Source organism: Hylobates moloch, unplaced genomic scaffold, assembly GCF_009828535.3.
Source record: "Hylobates moloch isolate HMO894 unplaced genomic scaffold, HMol_V3 SCAFFOLD_9, whole genome shotgun sequence".
In the NCBI taxonomy this organism is placed as follows: Eukaryota; Metazoa; Chordata; class Mammalia; order Primates; family Hylobatidae; genus Hylobates; species Hylobates moloch.
The window spans coordinates 82,735,181-82,760,698 of NW_026652284.1; the positions used below are offsets into that span (position 1 = coordinate 82,735,181).

The 25,518-nt window shown below is 40.3% G+C and overlaps 1 protein-coding gene and 1 pseudogene across 4 annotated transcripts in view; both read right to left on the bottom strand.

The window, feature by feature from the left end:
• UBR5 (ubiquitin protein ligase E3 component n-recognin 5) overlaps positions 1 to 25,518 on the bottom strand; it is a 151,822-nt gene that overhangs the window by 112,161 nt on the left and 14,143 nt on the right. The window lies entirely within an intron of this gene.
• Positions 15,120 to 15,229, bottom strand: LOC116814037 (small nucleolar RNA U13; annotated as a pseudogene).

Here is a 25,518-nt window from a genome sequence, read left to right on the forward strand (position 1 = left end):
AAACTCTGGCTTGAAGTGGTTCTCAAACTAAATAGGGCCCTATTTGATTCCTAAGATCTGCTAGGAACTTGAGGATCCAGGGAATGACAGCTAAGTCTGGGAATTCTCGGAAAAAGAAATCTGTGAACACACTGTAACTCCCTGTTTTATACATGATTTTTTATTTCAGCATTTTTTTTCTCTTCTTGTCACTACCGTCCCTCTAATCACATCTCTCTCTTCCAGAAGGAGCCTGTACTCCAAACACAATTCCCTAACTAAATCATACTCACAAACTACTCTTTTATTTTTGTTTAAGTAACTATTCCCTCGGCCTTAGAATAACCATATCCCTTCTGAATGGCACTGTCAGAAAAAAGAAAACAGGTACATAGGTAGGTAGGTGACATACAGATATTAGACTGATAGAATAACTATATCCCTACTGCCTTCTGCACACATAGCTACTAGTCTCAGGCCTACACTGAAACAAACTGTGGGAAACCTTAACTTACCCTTCACTCCAGACTAAGCTAGGCATTTCTCTGAATTCCAATATACCTAGTGCATACTTCCCAACAGCATTTCTTATACTCAAACTACTTGTACAATGAAATATCTGTCTCCCTCACTGCCAAACAAACTCTTAAGGCAAGAACCATGTTTTATTAATTTCAAAATTCCCAATACCTGACACATAGTAAATGCTTATTTATATGGATGGGGGAGCTTAACAAATGGACATTCATGTCTTAGCTCTAAGCCCTATATTGCCTCAAAATGGTGGATTTGCGACTTTTTAAAAAGTCTTTCTTTTAAAATGTTTAAACGTTTAAAAAGTAATTTTTGGCCAGGCACAGTGGCTCACGCCTGCAATCCCAGCACTTTGGGAGGCCAAGGCGGACAGATCACTTGAGGCCAGGAATTCGAGAACAGCTTGGGTAACATGGCAAAACCCCATCTCCACTAAAAATACAAAAATTAGCCAGGGGTGGTGGTGCACACCGGTGATCCCAGCTACTCAGGAGGCTGAAGTACAAGAATCACTTGAACCTGGGAGGCAGAGGTTGCAGTGAGCCAAGATTGTGCCCCTGGCACCCTAGCTTGGGCAACAGAGTGAGACTCTGTCTCAAAAAATAAAAATAAAATGAATAAAAAATAAGAAGTGGTTTTAAAACATTCTGCTGTGACCAATATTAGCAGACTAGGTTTTATAAAACACAACAAAGGAATGTTGTCCTGCAAAATAATCTCCCGTAGGCTACATAATTCAAATGGTGCTATAAGAGTATGAGGAATTTCTGAAACTCTGAGAATTAGCCCCAGAAAGAGTTTACCAGACAAACAGGAAAGTCACTCAGTACTTTACAGTTGTGGGATACTCTCCCAGTCCTCTTGCCTAAGAAGACAATCTTCTTTCTCCTCTCCCTCGCCCTCCCCTGTGGTTTATATCTGGGCTGGTGTTAAGGAAATGTGCTGCAGGGACCAAAAGGAAGCTGGAAGCAATAGCAAGAGGGAAGGAGAGCTCATCAGGAAGCAAAATTACAGATAAAAGCCTATTATAGTGCAGAGCCTGGCTGTCCAAGCGCCTTACATTGGTAACAGGAATCTAACTGGTGAAGTGCCTTAACATGAAAAGTACAGAAAGTCCGATCACTGGAGGTCCTCCAATGGCAAGTAATAACATAAAATATTCTAACACCTAATGCTTACCAGAATAGGAATAATTGGATATAAACATACACATTAAATTGTTTCTTTGGTTTGGGTAATCATCAACATTGTAGCTTTCATGAAAAGGCAAAATTAGTGCTAGACTGGTCCTACCGAGTCAGTCAAAAGCCCTGGGTTTTGACTCCCAGCTCTGACACCGTGTAACCTTGGATACCTCATTTAACATCTCTTGCTCTCATGTTCCCACTTCTGTCAAAAATTTATATGTTTCACAAAGTTGTTTTAAGAAATAGGTAACATCACATGCAAAAGTAATGTGTACCCTCTAAAATAAGAGTGCCTAAATATGGCTCATCATGGAAATCCCTGGGGAACAATTAAAAAGACATATTCTTAGGCCCTATTTAAACGTACTAAATCAGAAATCTCTAAATACAAGGCTCAATAATTTATATTCTGGCTAAATAAATATTGGTATATGCATGAAATATCTCTGGAAGGAATAATACTAATCACCTGTGAGGAAGGGAAGTAGAAAGCAAGGAAACAGAAGAGGGAGGGAGGCTTTTCACTGTATGCCAATTTACAATTATTTATTTATTTATTTATTTTTATTTTTCGAGCCTGTTGCCCAGGCTGGAGTGCAATGGCGCGATCTCGGCTCACTGCAACCTCCACCTCCCAGGTTCAAGCAATTCTCCTGCCTCAGCCTCCTGAGTAGCTGGGATTACAGGCGCCCGCCACCACACCTGGCTCGTTTTTTTGTATTTTTAGTAGAGACAGGGTTTCACTATGTCGGCCAGGCTGGTCTTGAACTCCTGACCTCGTGATCCGCCCACCTAGGCCTCCCAAAGTGCTGGGATTACAGGCACAATTTTTTATTTTTAGACCACATGAACATATTACCAACTTAAAAATTTTTTTAAAAAATGTCTATGCATCCACAGTAATTCTGATGGCTCAACTAGGTTTGGAACTCACTACTCACTCTAAAACACCATAAATACACACAAGGATTAAAATATTCACAAAAGTAGGGGTCTGTTTAGGGAGGCAGTAAGTATACTATTTCAAGTTTGGAGACTGTTGCTTAGGACAGCCCCCTCTTAGAAATTCACAATTCATACACCTCCATTCAGCCTCCAATAAGCCCTACAATGAAAAGGCCTGTTAATGCTTAATCTTATGCTTCCCAAGTTAAAGATGAACATGGAACACTCGCTAGTAAGATCTTGGGGAATCAGAGGACACTGGTTTGAGAGCTAAGGTTCCTGAAGTAGAGCAAGTCTTAGTCATCTCTACCCCAGAACCCAAGAGAGTGTATCTAGAACACAGAAACCTCCTCCAAAAGGTAGAGCTCAACAGTGACAAACTGCTTTTCCTGTCTTTTCTCCTCGTCTAAAAATGGTCTTCCAATTTCCTTATTGTTTAACCAACTGAAAGGATTTTTTAAAGAGCATAATAATCCACTGTGCCTAAAATCATATCGTTAAAAAATGTAAAATACTGGCCAGGCGTGGTGGCTCATGCCTGTAATCCCAGCACTTTGGGAGGCCGAGGCAGGTGGATCATGAGGTCAGGAGATTGAGACCATCCTGGCCAACATGGTGAAACCCTGTCTCTATTAAAAATACAAAAATTAGCTGGGCATTGTGGGACACACCTACAGTCCCAGCTACTCAGAAGGCTAAGGCAGGAGAATCACCTGAACTCAGGAGGCAGAGGTTGCAGTGAGCAGAGATCGCGTCACTGCACTTCAGCCTGGGCAACAAAGTGAGATTCCATCTCACAAAAAAAAAGGTAAAATATCTACAGCCCAAATAAATGTTTTCAACCCAAATAATATGGCAGTAGGCATTTTTATTCCTTTAAGTGGGAAAATAAAAGATCTTTATGATTCAAAAGCGCCTTGTTTTAGGAGATAGCAATAGATTTCAGTATTGTTTTTCCTTCTCCAATATAAGCAGACCCTGCAGGGCATCTTATTCCCATTAAGCCAGACTAATCAAGTGAGCTGTACAATCAAACCACTTGAAAACCTCATTTTTTACTGAAAACCTACAGATCTGCATAATCAGAATGGGTCTAAAAGCTATATCAAATGGCTCTTTGAAGTCTGCACCTAATTGAATGCACTCTAATGGGTCTCTAATCTAGAAACCCTTCCTTCAGCTGTCTAAACCAAAGCAGTCAAACAAATGTCATCAAAATTAAAAAAACTGCCATAGCCAAATCTAAGGACTCTATCATTGTGTTTTGTCACTATGGAACACAAATTAACATAAATGATTCCTGTGTGTTATCACAACTACCATAATAAAGGCTTGGTTTTAGTCTTCAAGGATCCACCAGAAAATGCTTCCAGTTCTTTGTCTTATAATAAATACTAGGTTGGTACAAAAGTAATTGCAGTTTTGCCATTAAAATTGCAAGAACCAGGTCGGGCACGGTGGCTCACACCTGTAATCCCACCACTTTCGGAGGCCGAGGCGGGTGGATCACTTAAGGTCAGACGTTCCAGACCAGCCTGGCCAACATGGTGAAATCCGTCTCTACTAAAAATACAAAAATTAACCGGGCGTGGTGGCGCACATCTGTAATCCCAGCTACCTGGGAGGCCGAGGCAGGAAAATCACTTGAACCCAGGAGGCAGAGGTTGTAGTCAGCCAAGATCACGCCACTGCACTCACTCCAGCCTGGGTGACAAGAGTGAAACTTGGTCTCAAAAAAAGGGGGAAAAAAAAAAAAAAAAAATTGCAAGAACCGCAATTACTTTTGCACCAACCTAATAACTCAGTGTACACTGACTCAAAAGACTCAACGCGGTTCCAGACTAATATTTTAGTTTGCTGACTTAGTTTACAGACTAATATTACTGACCAAGTAACATCTCACCCCATCTCAATGTCCACTCTCATCTTCTCCCAGTAGATACAGGGGGATTGGGGGTAGGGGTGGGGGACAACTTGGTCTTTTAGATAGTGCATGGATATGACAGCAAGAGAGCTAATCTTGGGAAAGACTATGAAGAAGAGCTGCCTACCTTCCAGTCCCTAATTATCTTCCCCAATACTGCTGCCTTTTTTGCCATGCTTTTTTTAATAAAATGCCTGGAAATCACTTGCTAGTCACAGAGATACATCTCAAGGCATAACAAGTTTATTGGTATAATCAGCTACCTCCTCTCCCGGTTTCTGAAAGGGGAAGATGGTGGAGGAGTGAGTAGAGGTATATGCGAACACCAAACTCATCTCAAGCCAGATGCTCTTTGTAACTGCCACCATCTCAAATAGTAATTAATCACTATGTTAGGAGAACACAAATGTTTGTTAAACGCGGTCGGCCGGGCGCGGTGGCTCACGCTTGTAATCCCAGCACTTTGGGAGGCCGAGGCGGGCGGATCACGAGGTCAGGAGATCGAGACCACGGTGAAACCCCGTCTCTACCAAAAATACAAAAAATTAGCCGGGCGTGGTGGCGGGCGCCTGTAGTCCCAGCTACTCGGAGAGGCTGAGGCAGGAGAATGGCGTGAACCCGGGAGGCGGAGGTTGCAGTGAGCTGAGATCGCGCCACTGCACTCCAGCCTGGGCGACAGAGCAAGACTCCGTCTCAAAAAAAAAAAAAAAAAAAAAACGCGGTCGCCATCATCATAGCTACAACACGGCAGTGTAGCCCTCCTGTTTTCCACAAAAATAACTGGCATCTGTTTAATACTTCAGTGTGTATAAAAACAGAAAACAAACCTAACAAAATGGAGGCAGTCTTATTAGAATATTATCAATAAATAATATTGCCATAATATTGTCATAGTGTCAATTCACACTTGGACCATACAGTTCCTTTGTCCCAGACTAAATTCTCTATACCTCCTTCTTACCCTGACCACTCCACCAACTCTGATTGTGGACAGTCAGTGTAAAAACCATTCTGGACAGATGTGGTTGGTCCTGTTATCTCCACTTTCTCTCCTTTCCATCAAAAGCTGAAAAAAGTGAGTAAAACTAAAACAAAAAGGAAAAAATATACGAAACACTTCTTAACAAGTATTTATGAATATTATGTGCAGATATGCAAACCAGTAGAGTGAAAGAATGGCTGAAGTAGAGATGATGCATTGAGTTCACCCTGAGGAAAACTTCTCCTACTCGAAATATGTAGCTACGAAAGGCAACTGTAAAAAAGAGAAAACCAAAAGACAAAGCTGAGATGAGATACAAGATGAGTATCTCCACACAACAAAAACAGTAAAAGAGACTGGGTGCCAGAGCTGGGTTCATCCTAGAAGCCAGTTAGGCCCACATTTTTAGTACAAAACTTTGTAACTGAAAATTTTAATAGTAACCATTAAAATAATGGAAATATAGTCTATGACTTTCGAATCAAGAGGGAGGGAAAAAAAGGAATGCAGAAAACTAACCATCTAACAGAAGAGGAAAAAAACAGCAAAGAGGCCGGGCGCGGTGGCTCAGGCCTGTAATCCCAGCACTTCGGGAGCCAAGGCAGGCAGATCACTTGAGGTCAGGAGTTCGAGACCAGCCTGACCAACATGTTGAAACCCCGTCCATACTAAAAATACAAATATTAGCCACACATGGTGATACATGCCTGTAGTCCCAGCTACTCGGGAGACTGACGCAGGACAATCACTCGAACCTGGGAGGCAGAGACTGCAGGGAGCCAAGATCGTGCAACTCCAGCCTGGGCAACAAAGCTAGACTCAAAAAAACAAACAAACAAAAAAAAACGCAGCAAAGTAAATGGATCAGAAAATATAAAATTCAGAGAGCAGAAATAAGTCTACTTATTCAAATAGATTAATCTCACATATTACAAGTCAAAGATTAAGGGGAAAAAAGTCAGGTATCAGTAGCGAAAAAGACAGCATTAATAGGAATAGAGACTATATTACAATAAAAGGAACAAACTACAAAGAACATTGAATAATGTTCATGAATCTGAAAGTTTCTAACACCACACAGCCTCAACAATATATATAACAAAAACTGACCATTTGAGAAGCTGTCAAGTCTGATGAAAAATTTAACATGCTTTTTTTTTTGGACATAGGATCTCCCTATGTTGCCCAGGCTGGTCTTAAATGATCCTGCCACCTCAGCCTCCCAAGTAGCTGGGACTACAGGCAAGCGCCATCATGCTCAGCAGAGAAAGTTAACATATACTTCTGTATTAGTCTGTTTTCACACTGTTATAAAGACATACTCGATGCTGGGTAATTTATAAAGAAAAGAGGTTTAATTGATTCATAGTTCCACATGGCTGGGAAAGCCCCAGGAAACTTACAATTATGGCAGAAGGGGAAGAGACATGTCTTCCATTGCAGCTACAGAGAGAGAGCAAACGAGAACAGGGAAAACTGCCTTATAAACCAATCAGCTCTCGACCGGGCATGGCGGCTCATGCCTGTAATCCGAGCACTTTGGGAGGCCAAGGCAGGTGTATCACTTGAGGCCAGGAGTTCAAGACCAGCCTGGTCAACATGGTGAAACCCCGTTTCTATGAAAAATACAAAAATCAGCCTGTCATGGTGGTGTTTGCCTGTAATCCCAGCTACTGGGAAGGCTGAGGCATGAGAATCACTTGAGCCCAGGAGGCAGAGTTTGCAGTCAGCCGAGACCCCACCACTACACCACTCTGCCTGGGTGACAGAGCAGGACCTTGTCTCAAACAAACAAACAAAACCATCAGATCTCATGAGAACTCACTATCATGAGAACAGCAGCATGGGGGAAACCACCCCCATAATCCACTCACCTCCCATCGTGTCCCTCCCTTGACATGTGGGGATTATGGGGATCACAATTCAAGATGAGAAGCCATATCCACTTCTATCAGATACTGACAGTTCAAGCAGACAAAATATCAGTAAAGGCAGAAACACTGACAAGCAACATTAATAACCTTTCTCTAACAAATATACAGAAACCTACCTCCAAAGTGAGGAGTCACAGACTTTTTTTAAGGTATAAAGCATGTATCTCTGACTTCTGAATTTAACAGATAAGTAAAACTTCCTTGAAATTATAAGAACAAATATAATTTTACCAACTTTTCATTTTTCCAAATGAGATTCAGAAAAGAACAACTATTATTACTAACATTTAAGAAAAGATGGTTTTTAAATTTAAGTCAAAAAAGAAAAAAAGTCAATCTAAAATAAAACCTCTTTCTCACTAATCATGGACTGTGAAGATTTTCTTAGAAAATGGCACCACAGCAGAGAATTGTACAATTCAATACTTCTTAACTTTTTTGATCTCAGGAAAAAGAAACATACAGATATTTCCATTTAACAGTGAGTCTTTGCTATAACAGTTTCCTTGATTTACATTTGAGAAAACAAGTGACTACAGAGGTTAAGTGATTTACCTGTAATCACTCAGTTAAGAGGAAAGCGGGAAAGAAGGCATGAGACAAAACCTTCCCTCTATCCTTGCCATCATGCCACACCTGCCACGGGTCCAATTAAATTAACAAATACTTCCTGAACGCCCATAGTATAAGGTTTTACAAGAAATAAAATGAACTGTAAAATACAGCATGGGAGGAGGTCAGGGAGAGGAGACCAACAGAATCACCTGTGGAGGGGGTGTCTCTACATACTCGGGAATACCACCCTTAATAGGGGGCCACAGTTACAGAATCCAGTGTAACCTACCCTTCAGGAAGCCTAAACTTCAGGAAAAAAGGAAAGCTGAGAACCACTGATTCAAATCCGTACATCTCAAGTAGTTTATAATCTACTTGTAAAAGCAAAGTAAGCAGAAAAACATTTCAAAAAAGGAAATATAACACAAGGGTAGAGGGAGACACACACAAAAAGAAAACACAAACCCTGATTACAGTGACTTTAGAATAATTTTTTAAAGCCTGAAGATCAATAGAAGCCTCGCAAAATTAAATCTTGAGTAACGCTTGAGTGCACTTTGATAAGTTAGTTATTAAATGTGCATATCCTGGGATACTCATTTTCAGGAGGAAAATGTAGAGTTATTGCAAAGACAAAAGCAGGCTTTAAGCCTCTCCTTGAGAGCAAACAACAGGACCACAGCCAAGAACCACAGATACATGAGCAGAGATTATAAGAAAAGTGTGTGTGCTAAAGAGAGCATCACATTAACACATACACACAGACACACACACTGGGTATGAAGAAGTTGTGTATTTAGAGAAAACAGGAATAATTTTCAGGCATGTAACTTCTAGTTAAGTGTATGTATATCTCAAATACCTCCTGCAATTCCACTAAGATGACAAATTTTGAAAAACAAATGAATTTTAAAGTTACAGGGACAGAGAAAGAGGAGGCTAGCGCATTCAACAAATTTTGGAAGCTGGAAAGCTGACAGACAAGTGGCCAGTGAGTTCACGACAAGAGAAAACTTTTCAACCTAAACCCTACGTGGTAGGAGGAAGCCGAAAATGAACAGGTCAATTTTTAGGAATTGGAGGCATCACATTCCTCTGAAGCCTGAGGGTAATGCAAAACAGGAACTGTTGGAAATTAGCATAAGGAGTAGTTAAACCGCTAGCTCCCCACCCTCTAGACAGGAGACTGCTCCCCTTCCAGAGGCTAAACATTTCCTACTTAGCAAAATTCAGCCAGAGTAATAATAGCCTGGGAATACACCCAGAATCGGTGTGGGAGGGAGAAGGGGTGTCAGAGACCAGAAGAAAAAGTGAAAGCTGTCTGTTGAAATCATTACTTAGCCCCCATCCCAGAATGCTTACAGCCACGCTCTTACCTGCCAGGATTCCTCTTTGGGGAAACCAGCCCAACAAGAAAAATAAATACATTTAACAGAATATTTTTAAAGAAGTTGGTCTGATGGAAAACAGTGCAGAAAAGGTAAGAAAATCACAGTAGCTATGAAGTTGTCATACATCCAACCACTAGGAATTCCAAAAAGAGAAGAATGATAAAATGGATGGGGAGGGAAAAGTATTAAAGAAATAACAAGAAAAACTTGTGAATGACATGAGCTTCCAGAATAAAGGGACCCATGAAGTATGTGGACCCAAAATACAATGAATGAGTAAAGTACCTACATCAAGGTACATCAGCGTGAAATTTCTCAATACAAGGGATGAAAGGAAGACCCTAAAATATCTCAGGGCATGAGGTCATAAGGCATAGGGTTAGGGAGATGTCAAGCAGAAAGAATCAAAACAGCACTGAACTCCCCAAAAGGGATACTGGAAGCTATGAAACAATGATGTAATGCCTTCAAAATTTTGAGGAAAAGGCCGGGCGCAGTGGCTTAAGCCTGTAATCCCAGCACCTTGGGAGGCCGAGGCGGGCGGATCACAAGGTCAGGAGATCAAGACCATCCTGGCTAATACGGTGAAACCCCGTCTCTACTAAAAATACAAAAAAATTAGCCAGGCGTGGTGGCGGGTGCCTGTAGTCCCAGCTACTTGGGAGGCTGAGGCAGGAGGATGACATGAACCCGGGAGGCGGAGCTTGCAGTGAGCGGAGATGGCGCCACTGCACTCCAGCCTGGGCGACAGATCGAGAGTCCGTCTCAAAAAATAAAAATAAAAAATAAATTTTTTTGAGGAAAAATTATTCCCAACCAGAAATCATATATATAGCCAATACAATGTACAGCCAAAAAATAAATTTGCTTTCATCTTAATAAACCAAAAAAATGGCATATCAACAACAGAGTAGGGACAAGCCTTTTTGAAAACAACAGAGAACTTTTTAAACAATCAAAATAGATCCAAAATTCCTTAAAATGTCACTGAAACAGTTAAGTGAAAAAAACAAACAGAAAAAAATCAATCCTGCCTTTTTGGATGAAGAAAGTACTGTACAGCGACTCACTAGTCCAACTAACTTTACAGCAATGATTCTCATCTTTTCTTCAAAGGTGATAGAACATTAAAGGTACTATTTGTGTTTAAAATGTATATGGGCAATTTTAATCATCTTTCAATATTTTAAAGGTTAGTATACATTAACAGAAATCCTCAGGAGTGCCCTAAAAATCTGAACTGTGGCTGGGCATGATGGCTTACGCCTGCAATCCCAGCACTTAGGGAGGCCAAGGTGAGAGGAACACAGAGTCCATGAGTTTGAGACTAATGTGGGCAACATAATGTGACCCCGACCTCTACAAAAAATTTAAAAATCAGCTGGGCATGGTGGTACATGCCTATAGTCATAGCTACTTGGGGGGCTGACGTCAGAGTATGGCTTTTGAGCCTTGAAGGTGGAGGCTGCAGTGAGCCATGATTGCGCCACTGCACTCCACCCTGAGTGACAGAGCAAGACCTTGTCTCAACAAAGAAAAATCTGAGTTGCATACATCAATAAATAGAGGTAGACAACCCATTGTTACAGGGTCCCTAGGCTCCATGAAGCCACTGAGAAGCCCCAAGATGCTCTAAAAGGCAGGCTAGCACCATGTAAGACAGAAGGCATGAGAATATAATACCCACCATGCTTCAGTCAAGGGTGGAAGAGATGGGTAAACAGCTATAGAGCAGATGGAAGACAGGAGCTTGAGGTGAAGAAGAGCAAGGAACAGCGCAAAGACCAAAATAAAACACACACACACACAAATTTAGGGACAAGTCTCTTGAGAAACCAAAAGAACTCTGCTGAGCTGCAAAGGAGTTCCAAGTTCTACCTGAAACCAGCAAGTCTAAAAGGGCCTTACCTCTCTAAACTCTCTTACTAGTTTCTTGAGTTATTGGCTTGACCAGACAAGCAAGAAAAACTCTAACCATAACAATCAAGATGTAAAGGCCTGAACTTTAAACTAAATCAAGAGCTTTGATCTGAAATACCAACAAAGGGTTACTGAGTCCCTCGACACATACCAAAAAATAATTTGAAACAGAAATTCATTTGAATCATGGCAAGGTTTACTTAGACATTTGCATCAACAGGGTATTACAGCACATAATATACTTAGTACAGAGCCTAGTACAAAATGTTAGCTGCTCCTGCTGTTTCTTCCATTACCATTTCTGACTGAAAGAAAAACTGTTAAATGAGACGGGTAAAAAGGAATTTGGGGGTGCAGAAATGCTGTTATTACAACTGCCACTACTTATAATCAGTACCACTCTGGATGAAGAGATCAAAGGTGAATCCAAGTATCTATCATTACACCCCATTAAAAAATAAGCACCGAAGTACATCCAAAATAGATCTCATAACTAACTCAATACCTGGACATAACTGAAGCTCATGTATAAATTGTTCTGTATTTCATATTTACTGTAAAAATAATGTGAAGCATGGAATTGATCAAATTCATGGTTATCTCAACTTCTCCAAATTACATTTAGAATTACCTCTATCCCACCCAAGTGACCTATCAAAAATACCTACCAAAAGTATAATTAAGGTACCACAGTCCAGTAAGCACTTCCTCTTTTGACCTCTTCCAGAATTTCTTGACTCTATTTTTTTTTTTTTTTTTTTTGAGACAGGTCTCACTATGTTGCCCAGTCTGGAGTGTAGTGGCTATTCACAGACACAATCATGATGCACTACAGCCTCAAACTCTCAAACTCTCAAACTCCTGGGTTCCAGTGATCCTTCCACCTCAGCCTTCCCCAGTAGCTGGGAATATAGGAACAAGCTACTGCACCCAGCTAATCCCATTCAATTTTGCAATTAATCACTTACTGCTTTGAAGTGTCATCTCTATACTGCTATTCTACCTTTTACATTTCTATTTTCCCAACTATATAGTAAGCTTACCCTTAAGGATAAGGCCTGTAAGTTTTTGCACATCCAGGCATTTAGTACAAAGTAGGTACTGTGTGGATTGACTAAAGATACTAGAATATTATACAAAACCAGAGACTAACTGTTCACAAACTTTCTCACCCAAACACATAAAAGATAGAAACAATTCAGTGTCACTATGGTAATGATATAATCATTCTAATATGATGTGCATAGTCCACCATCTCACACCTTAGCATGTAAGGATGGAGAAGCAAGAGCTTCATAAATAGGTACTGGCATACTGACTTCAAAAATGAACAGTGGTCCCTGTTTCAACATTCAAATGGAGAGACCAGGTGCGGTGACTCACACCTGTAATCCCTACACTCTGGGAGGCCAAGACAGGTGGATCACCTGAGGTCAGGAGTTTGAGACCAGCCTGGCCAATATGGTGAAACCCCATCTCTACTAAAAATACAAAAATTAGCTGGGTATGGTGATGCATGCCTGTAATCCTAACTACCTGGGAGGCTGAGGCGGGAGAATCGCTTGACCCCAGGAGGCAGAGGTTGCAGTTAGTTGATCACAGCACTGCACTCCAGCCAGGGCAACAGAGCAAGACTCCATCTCAAAAAAAGAAAAAAAGAAAAATGAGCATGGAGACTGTCACTTTATACATGGTCCCCTCTCCTCCATCAAACCCCATGCAAAAGGGAAGAAAAGATACATGATAGCGATCCTGTCCTCTGCCAACAGATTTAAATTTTAATACAGTTTTTAAAAAAAATTCACGTAGACAAAAGATAACAGTTAATGTACTGTTTTTAAAGGCTGGAGCACAGTCCTTTACTATGACATTTTGTTTTTATCTACAAATATTTAAAACTTTAGTTCATATAGGCCAGGCGTGGTGGCTCATGCCTGTAATCCCAGCACTTTGGGAGGCCGAGGCAGGCGGATCACAGGGTCAGGAGTTTGAGATCAGCCTGGCCAATATGGTGAAACCCTGTCTCTACTAAAAATACAAAAATTAGCCTGGTGTGGTGGCGGGCACCTGTAGTCCCAGCTACTCGGGAGACTGAGGCAGGAGAATTGCTTGAACCCAGGAGGCGAAGGTTGCAGTGAGCCGATATCGCGCCACTGCACTCCAGCCTGGGTGACAGAGCAAGACTCCGTCTCAAAAAAAAAAAAAAAAAAAAAAAAGACCTGTACTCAGAGACCCACCACTACACAGCTGTACAGCAAGGGAACCACACTATCTCCTTCAACTCAAATTGCTTCCCCGACAACATTGTCAGGATGTTAAATAAAACAATGTTTGGAAAACACAGTGCTTCATGCGTAGTAACAATGCTAAATATAACACTTAAAATGTGCAAACCTCATGATTTACCTAATCAGCCTCTAAATATTATATAATTCTAGCCCAGAAACTTACATTCCTCAATCTCCAAAGGGAGACCTCCACAAAACAATAATTTACTATAATGTCAGTATCTATCAGCTCACATAACCACATAAATAAAACTTCTGTATCGATTATAAAATTCACAGTCCATTAGGTTTTTAAAATATCTCTAATGTGAAAGATTCTCCAACATTTATATCAAACCATGATTAACAAAAAGTTCCTGGTCAGGGGTGGTGGCTCATGCCTGTAATCCCAGCACTTTGGGAGGCCGAATCAGACAGATCACTAGAGCCCATGAGTTCGAGATCAGTCTGAGCAACATGGTAAGACCCGAAACCTCACCTCTACTAAAAATACAAAAATTAGCCAGGCGTGGTAGCATGCACCTGTAATCCCAGCTACTCGGGAGGCTGAGGCATGAGAATCCCTTGAACCTGGGAAGCAGAGGTCACAGTGAGCTGAGATCACACCACGGCACTCCAGCCCAGGCAACAGAGTGAGACTCTGTCAAAAAAAAAAAAAAGGAAGGAAGGAAGGAAAAAAGGAAAAGCTCCTCTGTGATACACTGAGCTTTGTAATTCTTTAGCCATTGTTTCTGTCTTGGCTTCAAGAAAGTCTAAAAACTGTTTCTACTTAATTTGACACTTCACTAACATTTCTACCAACTTTCCCATCCAGAACTTCTTACTCCTTCCCCTCTGTTAGACCCAGGCAGACCCTTAAAAACTGTCTAGTCTCACATCCTTGTCTTATGAGTAACAAGAAGGCTTTCAGATATAAGGCCTCTTTTGATTAGAAACAAAATATGTGATGTATAAAACATATGTGTAAAATAAACACACGATCTTTTTCACATTCACACAAAAGATCCTGCAACTTCATCACATATTCAATAAAAACTGCAAAATACCCAAGAAAAATGGCACATATACTAATAGCCCCTTGAAAACTGACCACAAATAATATCAAAATACTCTCTTAGGCACAGATATGAAATAATAAGCCCTATTTCCAATAAACTTTACATGCAAACAGATGTGTCTTCTTCGTATTAATCATACTGGCAAGCTACACATTTATTTCAACAATAATGCCCCACACCCAAAAGATTTTTGGAGTTTTCCTTTTGGAAGTGACATTAAGATTTCTTTAGAATGCCACTACATACCCAGTCCCCAGTACAATGCCTGACACACAGTAGGCATGCAAACTATTAAATGAATATACACGATAGTAGTATTTCAGTGCAGACATGTCTCTGAAAATAGAAAACATTCAGTCCTAAAGCTTACTAATTTAATTAAATGGATGATGAAGCCGAGTAGTTCTTTTTTCTTTTTTTCGTATCAGAAGAGTAACGTGCTGATGACGTCATAACAAGGTTTGAGGGTGGCACATCTCACATATGCATATGAACACCTGATCGTCCCGCTTATAATAGACTACAAAACGATCCTGAGTAGTTTTTACAAAATACTATTTCACAGAAAATACACCCTGAGTCTGAGCAGAGTCATAGTAAAGAACTAATCGCTAGCTCACATTTCAATCTTTAAGTCTCAGAATACATCAAATGCTTCACATTTCCTAAACAATGCACCTAATCAATCACCTCACTATATAAGTAATACTAGTGATGTCAAAGAAACACATTTATACTGACTTGCCTTGTGATTCTGACCTAGATGCTTTTAAGGGGGCCTCTGTGATGTTAAACCAACTGTCGAGTTCAATAATTCTCTCAGGAAATTGTTTGTTAGTAGTTACACTTCCATAATATGTATTATTCTGTCCAATGCCATAAATGTTAAGTCCTTATAGTTTGTTTTCAAATACATCGTATCAGTCTTTTCTAAAACATTCATAGTACCCAAATCTCTTTCTAAATAATTATGCTTTACTATTATCATTTTTCTTAATGACCACAGTGGTTTAAAAGAAATCTATAAATTATTTGATACTTCTCCCATCAAGAGGTAGAGTCTAATTACTCTTCCTCATACATAAGCTAGCCTGATGACTTGCTTCTCGCAAAGGTAATGAGGCAGAAGTGATGCTGCAAAACTTCTAAGGCTAGGTCATAAAAAGGAATTCCAGCCCGGTTTTATTTCTTGGGATGCATGCCTTTGAAACTCTGAGCTACCATGTTAAGGACTCTGGCTAACAGAAGTCTCCATGTTAAAGAGACTACACAGATAGAGATGCCTAAGGAATCCCAGCTGTTGCAGACCCCAGTTGTTTGAGTCTTTAAACGAAAAAGCCTTCTAGATGACTCCAGCATTTGACTGCAACTATATGAGAAACATAGAGTAAGAACCACCTAGCAAGTACTGTCAATTCCCAGAAGAGATAATAATCATATATGATTGTTGTTTTACCCATTAAGTTTGGGTTGGTTTACTGCCCAGCAATAAAAAATCAGGATGATGAACAAAGAAAGAACCTCAACATTTTCTTGGGCCCTGGCTCCATTGGTATATGACTAAAGCCTCATTTATGCTTCATCTTTACTATCTTCCTTACCATCTTCCTTTTACTGCACTACATTTAAAAAACAAATTTTCTTCCTATTAATATTAAGGATTTTTTTTTTTTTTTTTTTTTTTTGAGACAGAGTCTTGCTCTGTCACCCAGGCTGGACTGCAGTGGCACAATCTTGGCTCACTGCAAGCTCTGCCTCTCGGGTTCACGCCATTCTCCTGCCTTGGCCTCCCAAGTAGCTAGGACTACAGGCGCCCGCCACCACGCCTGGCTAATTTTTTGTATTTTTAGTAGAGACGGGGTTTCACTGTGTTAGCCAGGATGGTCTCGATCTGCTGACCTCATGATCCGCCCACCTCGGCCTCCCAAAGTGTTGGGATTACAGGCGTGAGCCACCGCGCCCAGCCAAGGATTATTTCTTAAAAAATAAAAAAACTTTCTATTAATTTACATCTATGAACTTCCTTCAACATTTATTTCAAATACTTACTTACAAATCTATTTAACCATAGACTCACCTGAATAGCACGTTTGCTCAAAATAAAAGCCAATCCTTATGTAGCATCAAGAAGCAACACTTTGGGGCAGGCATGGTGGCTCACACCTGTAATCCCAGTACTTTGGGAGGCTGAGGTGGGCAGATCGCTTGAGGTCAGGAGTTCAAGACCAACTGGCCAAAATGGTGAAACCCCATCTCTACTAAAAATACAAAAATTAGCCTAGCGTGGTGGCAGGCGCCTGTAATCCCAGCTACTCGGAAGGCTGAGCCGAGATCGTGCCACTGCACTCCAGCCTCGGCAACAGCAAGACTCTGTCTCAAAAAAAAAAAAAAAAAAAAGCCACACTTTCATATATACAACTGACAGGCCAATTCTCAACAATCACACCCGGTAATGTATACTGATAGAATGTTATTTCCTCATCCCTGCAGTCAGGAGAGTGCATAAGGAAACAAAAGTTGACAAAGCCAAAACCCTCATCAACCATTAATCTCTTAGAAAAATGGTCTCCAAACATCCCTGTAAATTTAACAAGTGCACAAACTGGCCTATCGCTTCCACATCTTTTGAAGCTAAGCCACCGCTAGTCATAGGATGTTAATCTGACAATACCATGTAGTCCAACGCAAAATATTGCAAAATGAAGCTGCGAATCTTGCAAAAGGTACAAGACTTCATGAGGTCTAGAGAAAGCAATGTTGAGAAACTCAACAAAACGTACATACACATCAGTGACAAACAAACAAACATATACACAGACCAATTAAAAGACAATGAATATCGAGGCTGGGTGTGGTGGCTCATCCCCTATAATCCCAATACTTTGGGAGGCCGAGGCGGGAGAATCCCTAGAGCCCAAGAGTTTAAGATCAGCCTGGGCACCATAGTGAGATCCCATCTCTACTTCAGAGGCCAAGGTGGGAGAAGTCACTTCAGCCTGGGAGGTTGATGCTGCAGTGTACAGTGATGGTGCCACTGCACTCCATCCTGGGCAGCAGAGCAAGACCCTGTCTCAAAGAAAAGAAAGCTGAAAGTGACAATTGTGCTTTAACATAGAATGTCAACATCAAATGATTACATGTAGCCCTTGGAAAAACCACAAATATGTTTGTACAAATTACTCCACGATAAAATTCAAATGAAACCAAATGCAGCATGTGAACTTTGACTGAACTCTGGTTTAAAAATTCCCACTATTATACACAGGCATTTTGAGGACAGGTGGAGAAAAATGAGTATACACTGAGTATTGGATGATATTAGGGAATTTTTGTTAATTTCCTATAAAGTGTGATAATGGTAAAGTGGCTACATAGAAAAAGGAGAAAAAGGTTCATATTTAGAAGATACAAGCACATGCATTTTAAAATGAAGTAAACTTTCAAACAGTTCAAAGCTATTTATATACACACATATTTTGCAAATATAGCAAAATCTTAGTAAGTTAAGCAGGAATATCATCACCCTTATTCAGCCAAGAAGTTACAGAAGATAACATCCTCCTCCATCTACAATCCTTAGGATTAAAGGTTTTCTTACAAAAGGGAGGGGGGAAATAGGTCAGAAGCGTTCAAACCACAGCAAATCCATCCTGAATTGCAGATGCTGGTTAAAGTAAGGCTGAGACCTACTAGGCCGCGTTCCCAGACGGTTAGGCATTCTAAGTCACAGGATGAGATAGAAGGTCAGCACAAGATATAGGTCATAAAGACCTTGCTGATAAAACAGGTAGCAGTAAAGAAGCCAGCTAAAACCCATCAAAACCGGGAGGGCAATGTAAGTGACCTCTGGTAGTCCTCACTGCTATACTCCCAACAGTGCCATGACAGTTTACGAATACCATGGCAATGTCAGGAAGTTACCCTATATGGTCTAAAAAGGGGAGGAATCAGTTCCTAGTAATTGCCTACCCCCTTTCCAGAAAAACTCATGAATAATCCCTATTATTAAGATCAGAAAATAACATTCTATCAGTATATGTTACCAGTGTGATTGTTGAGAGTTGGCCTGTCAGGTGTATTATTTACTAGGGTATATGCTATTGTTTAGCATATGATCAAGAAATAACCATAAAAATTAGCAATCAGCAGCCTTTGGGGACTGCTCTGCCTACGGAGTAGCCATTCTCTATTCCTTTACCTTTTTAATAAACTTGCTTTCACTTAAAAAAAAAATTTACCGAATCTAGAAGGTATTATCTACCATCTAGGTTATCCAGATAATTCATTGTTCATTCTTTCAATTCTTCTGCATGTTTGAAAATGTTTACAATAGAATACTGGAAAAAACAAAAATAAAAATCTCACTAAAGCTACACACACACACACACACACACACACACACACACACACACCCCTCCCAGTCAAGAATCTCCATTTAAGGAAGGCCTCCTAAAGAAAATACAGAAAAAAAAAAAAGGTAAAGTTATAATGTGCTCTCTTTCAATGTTATCAGGACTATTAGATACCAAAAAAAAAAAACTTCCAAAGACTTGATTCATTCTTTATCCTAAAGATCAGAATATAGTGACAAGAACTAGTTTTTATAAAAATACAGGATTCTGCTTAGTTTTGAAGTTCAAATTAATAGAGATATATGCTAATGTACCTCAGGCACTAGGGATGCAAAGGCAACAATGAGCCTGTTATCAAAGAGGTCTCCCTACAGCTCTCCCAGATGACACTCACAAGCACAAACTGAAGGAAGAGCAAGTTTAAAGAGTAGCACTGCACCAAAGATAAGAATGTGTCATAAATCACTTAGATACTACAAAGAATAGTAGTTCAATGGGCTTTCCCATCATTTTCAACTGATTACAATTTTTAATAAGACATTTCAAATAGATAAAATGTATGAAAATTAAACACTACATATTTCAAAAGTGTTTCATGCAAAATCTTGTCACTAGAATGTGAACTCCACAGGGGCAGACATTTTTGCCTGTTTTCCTGACTGATGTAGTCCAAGTGTCTGACCCAAAACAAGCCCTCAGTAAATTATTTGTTGACTAACAATGAATGAATGAAACTTTAAGTCAATTTTTTTAAATGCCTTATGGGAATCTTCATTTATATTTAAGTTATGATGAAAATTCTGGTCAATTTACTAGGGGAAAAAAAAGGGCTTAAATTTTACTACAATTTTTTTTACAAGTTGTCTTCTCCCAGAGTTAATTCTGAATGTAAAAATGGAAACAATAGGCGGTGGTTTACGCTAGTAATCCCAGTAGTTTGGGAGGCCAAGACAGGCAGATCACGAGGTCAAGAGTTCGAGACCAGCGTGGCCAACACGGTGAAACTCCGTCTCTACTAAAAATACAAAAAATTAGCCAGGCATGGTAGCACACGCCTGTAGTCCCAGCTACTCAGGAAGCTGAGGCAGGAGAATCGCTTGAACCTGGGAGGCGGAGGTTGCAATGAGCCGAGATCACGCCACTGCACCCCAGTCAGAGGGACAGAGCAAAGTTTCTTTTAAGAAGTTTCTAGAGCCAGGCATGGTGGCTCATGCCTGTAATCCCAGCACTTTGAGAGGCTGAGGAAGGCGGATCACTTGAGGCCAGGAGTTCGAGACCAGCCTGGCCAGCATGGCAAAACTCCATCTCCACTAAAAATACAAAAATTAGCCGAGCATGGTGGCACACGCCTGGAGTCCCAGCTGCTCTGGAGGCTGAGGCACAAGAATTGCTTGAACCAGGGAGGCGGTGGTTGCAGTGAGCCAAGATCCTGCCACCGCACTCCAGCCTGGGCGACAGAGTGAGACTCTGTCTTAAAAACTAACAACAAAAAGTTTCTAGAGGAAAAAATATTTTAGATGAAACTAAATTACTATTCTTTATTCAATGATTTTCACATTCTTATTTTAAGTGAATAGTTAAATAAGGTAAAACACTTTCCCAGGAATTTATTCTTTTTCTTGAGACGGACTCTCGTTCTCGCCCAGGATGGAGTGCAGTGGCACAGTCTCGGCTCACTGCAACCTCTGCCTCCCGGGTTCAAGCCATTCTCCTGCCTCAGCTTCCTGAGTAGCTGGGATTATATTCGCACACCACCACGCCCAGCTAATTTTTGTATTTTTAGTAGAGACAGGGTTTCACCATCTTGGTCAGGCTGGTCTCTTAACTCCTGACCTCATCATCTGTCCGCCTTGGCCTCCCAAAGTGCTGGGGTTACAGATGTGAGCCACCGTGTCCGGCCAGAATTTATTCTATTATTAAAATAATATATACTGATATATAGAAGTATATAAAATACAAAATCATATCAAGAAATATCAAAAGTAATCAACCATAACCCAGAGGCATGTATACCGTCATTTTGTTTTAGCACTTATGAAACTTTAGTCTTTACCACAGTTAATATTATAGACTTTTTCACCTCTTAGATAGAAAAACATTGTCTTTTATTCAGCTCCGTGATTCTATTGGTCTCTCCGAAAGATCTCCAGTTTTTTTCCCAATAACAGTGAGGCATTTGAACTGAATCATCCATTCAAGCTTGATCATCCTCATTAACAATAGTAAACACCAACAACTTGGCTGGAGAGAGGTGAAGTACATTCTTTGTAGCCACGAAATCAAGCAACTTGCCTACATGGAAAATGGAATTCACACCCCTTAGTGCACTAGTTCCATTACTCTATGCCTAACCCTTAGTGTACTGGTTCCATTACTCTATGCCTAACCAACTACATTAACCAGTTATGGCCAGGCCTAGCACATCATATTTACTTGATCATGATATGACCAAAGTCATTACTGAAGATAATTAACAAGGTATCCTTTTCTACAAGAAAATTATTCAACTGATTTGAAACTCTATGTACTCATCAGTCTAAGCATTCTGGGCTTCTTTTAGTTCCTCACATACACAGCAGTCTCTCACCTTAGGGTCTCCACATATGCTGTTTCTTCTGCCTAGAGAGCTCTTCCAGTTCTTAACACCTTGTCCTACGTCCTACATCCTACAGCTCTCCCACCAGCCTCTCTCAGCCTACATCCTTTTCATTCACTATCCCTATTCTCATTTTCAACACTTCTTCAGGTAAGCCTTTCCCCTGCCCAAGACTGAACTGGTGCTTCCAGTGAAGAATCCTGAACTTTCTCTTTTCACTGTACTTGTCACACTGTCCCGTAATTGTCTCTTTTTCATGAACCAAACACCACCACCAGACACCCAAGACTAGAACTGACAGGTAGCAGATGCCCCCAAATCTTGCTAAATAAACACTCTTTTAATGATTTCACATATATATATTTATATATATATTTATATATATATTTATATATATATATATACACACACACACACCTGTTTAGATACATATACACAGTGTATTCATATTTATAATTACATATATACACAAACATACATATACACAAACAGTGTGTGTTCACATTAATGTATAATTACATACACACACACGTAGAAAAACAAGTAACTTCCTCTACCCTTTTCAAAGGAAAAGCAATAAGGCTAAGTTAATGTAGGGTGGAGTCTTTGCCACTTAATTAATCATCTAAGCACTCCGGCCCTCAGTTTCCTCAGCTATAAACTAAAATAATAAAATCGTCCTTGGTGTAAAGTTTTGATGAACATCTCAAAACATTCTATTCAGCAGTGTCAAGTCACAAGGTAATATCTATTACAGTCTAATACACAGAACAACGGGTTTCCTGGAAAACAAAAGCTAAAAAGCTTCTCATTGAGCACGTGGCAGTACTAGGACCTACTAAACAGCATTCCCAAAAAACAAGAGCAACACACTTAATCTGTTAGAAATCAAAGGTAAACATTTTCAAACTCAGAAGGTGATATGCCATCATCAATGCGCTTTTGCTTTATCATATACTTGATAAAGCTGCACTCCAGCCTGAGTGACAGAGTGAGACTCCATGTCAAAAATAAAATCAAATAAAGGGGGAAGGGGTGGGGGAGCAATACCGAAGACCTGGGGGGATGTTTTTTAAGAGCTCCTCTTCAGTTAAACTAACCAGATAGCAAGAGCTTAGAAAGCTCTATTTTCTGTCCACTACTCCTAAATACCTATTAGAATAAGTACAAAAAAAGTAGAAGAGCAGGTCTGAGGCAGGAAATAAAAATCAAACCTTAAAATGGCAGAACTGGCCAACATATATCAAATGTAACTCATAGAACAGTATCTATAGCTCTACAGTTACACAGATTCAAGGCTGAAACAAACTTTCAGACATTAAATACACCTCCTCATCTTACAAATGAGTAAAATGAAACTCACTGCATGAAAATGACTATGTGACTGTTTAGTGGAATGACCAAGCCTCCTAACTCCAACTCTATAGTCTTTCCAGTTCTCAGAGCTCTCTTCCATAGGGCCTGTCTGTGGTAGGTACACAGTATCTTTCGGATACACAGTATCATTCTTTAAATTCTGCAGGAATTGCTTGATAATTAGTGTCAATATCATAAAACAAACTTTCCAAAGATAGATAAAATTTTATTACAAAACTTAACAGATATATCTAAATTCAAATATGTGTGTATATATATATATATATATATATATATATATTTTTTTTTTTTCCCTTGAAACAGAGTCTCGCTCTGTCACCAGACTGGACTGCAGTGGCGTGATCTCGGCTCAGTGCAACCTCGGACTCCCCGGTTCAAGCAATTCTCCTGCCTCAGCCTCCCAAGTAGCTGGGATTACAGGCACACGTCACCATGCCCAGCTATTTTTTTTTTTTTTGTATTTTTAGTAGAGACGGGAGTTTCACCTTGTTGGCCAGAATGGTCTCAATCTCCTGACCTCGTGATCTGCCCGTCTCAGCCTCCCTAAGTGCTGAGATTACAGGCGTGAGCCACCACGCCCAGCCTGGTCTCATTTTTAAGTATCTCTGTGCGAGCAGCATTTAAAGAGGCCACATAGTCAATCCCAGCCTGTGCACAATGAGCAAACAGACTCTCTGCAAGGCTCAGATATCCTATCTTCCCTCCATCAATGCCTATAAACCAAAATTCACCAAGCTCAAGAAAACTGAAGGAAGAGGATAAACCAGTCCCCACATCCTGCAACCTAGCCTTCAAAGTCCTTCCTACACAACCATTAGATCCTTCTTCCCTATCACTTATATTATCAATTAGCACTTAATTCCTTCTTTACATGTCTGTCTCCTCATCAAACTGAAAGCTCCATGAGGGCAGAGGCCAGCCATCTTTGTATTCCAGTGTATACACAGGTTAGCTGGCAAAGTATTTGCTGTATTGAGTTAAAGAATAAAAATCTAGCCGGGCGCAGTGGCTCATGCCTGTAATCCTAGTACTTTGGGAGGCCAAGGCAGACGGATCACCTGAGGTCAGGAGTTCAAGATCAGCCTCGCCAATATGCCGAAATCCCGTCTCTACTAAAAATATAAAAAATTAGCCAAGTGTGGTGGCAGGCACCTGTAATCCCAGCTACTCGGGAGGCTGAGGCAGGAGAATTGCTTGAACCCAGGAGGTGGAGGTTGCAGTGAACCGAGATTGCCATTGCACTCCACCCTGGGCTACAAGAGCGAAACTCTACCACAAACAAACAAAAAAAAATTTTTCCCACTTTCCTTGTTCACTTATTTTCCATTCATCAACATAATTAAGTAAAAGAAATCATGGACAATCATAGATTCACAGTTCTTTCTCCCTCTGAGTAATTCTATAATACAAAAACCCTTTTCCAAATATTCCACGTTCATAGATTGGAAGAATCAGTATTGTTAAATGTATATACTACCCAAAGCAATCTATACATTCAATGCAATCTCTATCAAAATACCAATGACATTCTTCACAGAAATAGAAAATACAATCCTAAAATTTATATGGAACCACATAAGACCCAAAATAGCCAAAGCTATCCTGAGCAAAATAGCAAAACTGGAGGAATCACATTACCTGACTTCAAAGTATACTACAGAGCTATAGTAACCAAAAAAGCATGCTACTGGCATAAGAACAGACGCACAGACCAATGGAACAGAAACGAGAACCCAGAAACAAATCCATACATTTACAGTGAACTCATTTTCAACAAAGGTGCCAAGAACATATACTGAGGAAAAAACAGTCTCTTCAATAAATGGTGCTCAGAAAATTGGATGTCCATATGCAGAAGAATAAAACTAGACCCCTGTCTCTCACCATACTCAGAAATCAAATTGAAATGGATTAAACTTAAATCTAAGAGCTCAAAGTTTGAAATTTCCCCCCAAAAAATTAGGGAAACTCTCCAGGGCATTGGACTGGGCAAAGACTTCTTGAGTAATACCCTACAAGCACAGGCAACTAAAGCAAAAATGGACAAATGAGATCACATCAAGTTAAAAAGCTTCTGCAGGCTGGGCGTGGTGGCTCATGCCTGTAATCCCAGCACTTTGGGAGGCCAAGGAGGCTGGATCACGAGGTCAGAAGTTCGAGACAAGCCTGGCCAACATGGTCAAACCCTGTCTCTACTAAAAATACAAAAATTAGCCAGGCGTGGTGGTGGGCGCCTGTAATCCCACGTACTCGGGAGGCTAAGGCAGGAGAATCGCTTGAACCCAGGAGGCAGAGGTTGCAGTGAGCCGAGATCGCACCACTGCACTCCAGCCTAGGCAACAGAGCAAGACTCCATCTCAAAATAAATAAATAAATAAATAAATAAAATAAAAAGCTTCTGCAAAGCAAACAATCCACCAAGTGAAGAGACAATACACAAAATGGGAGAAAATATTTACAAACTATCCATCTGATGAGATTAATAAGGAGAATATA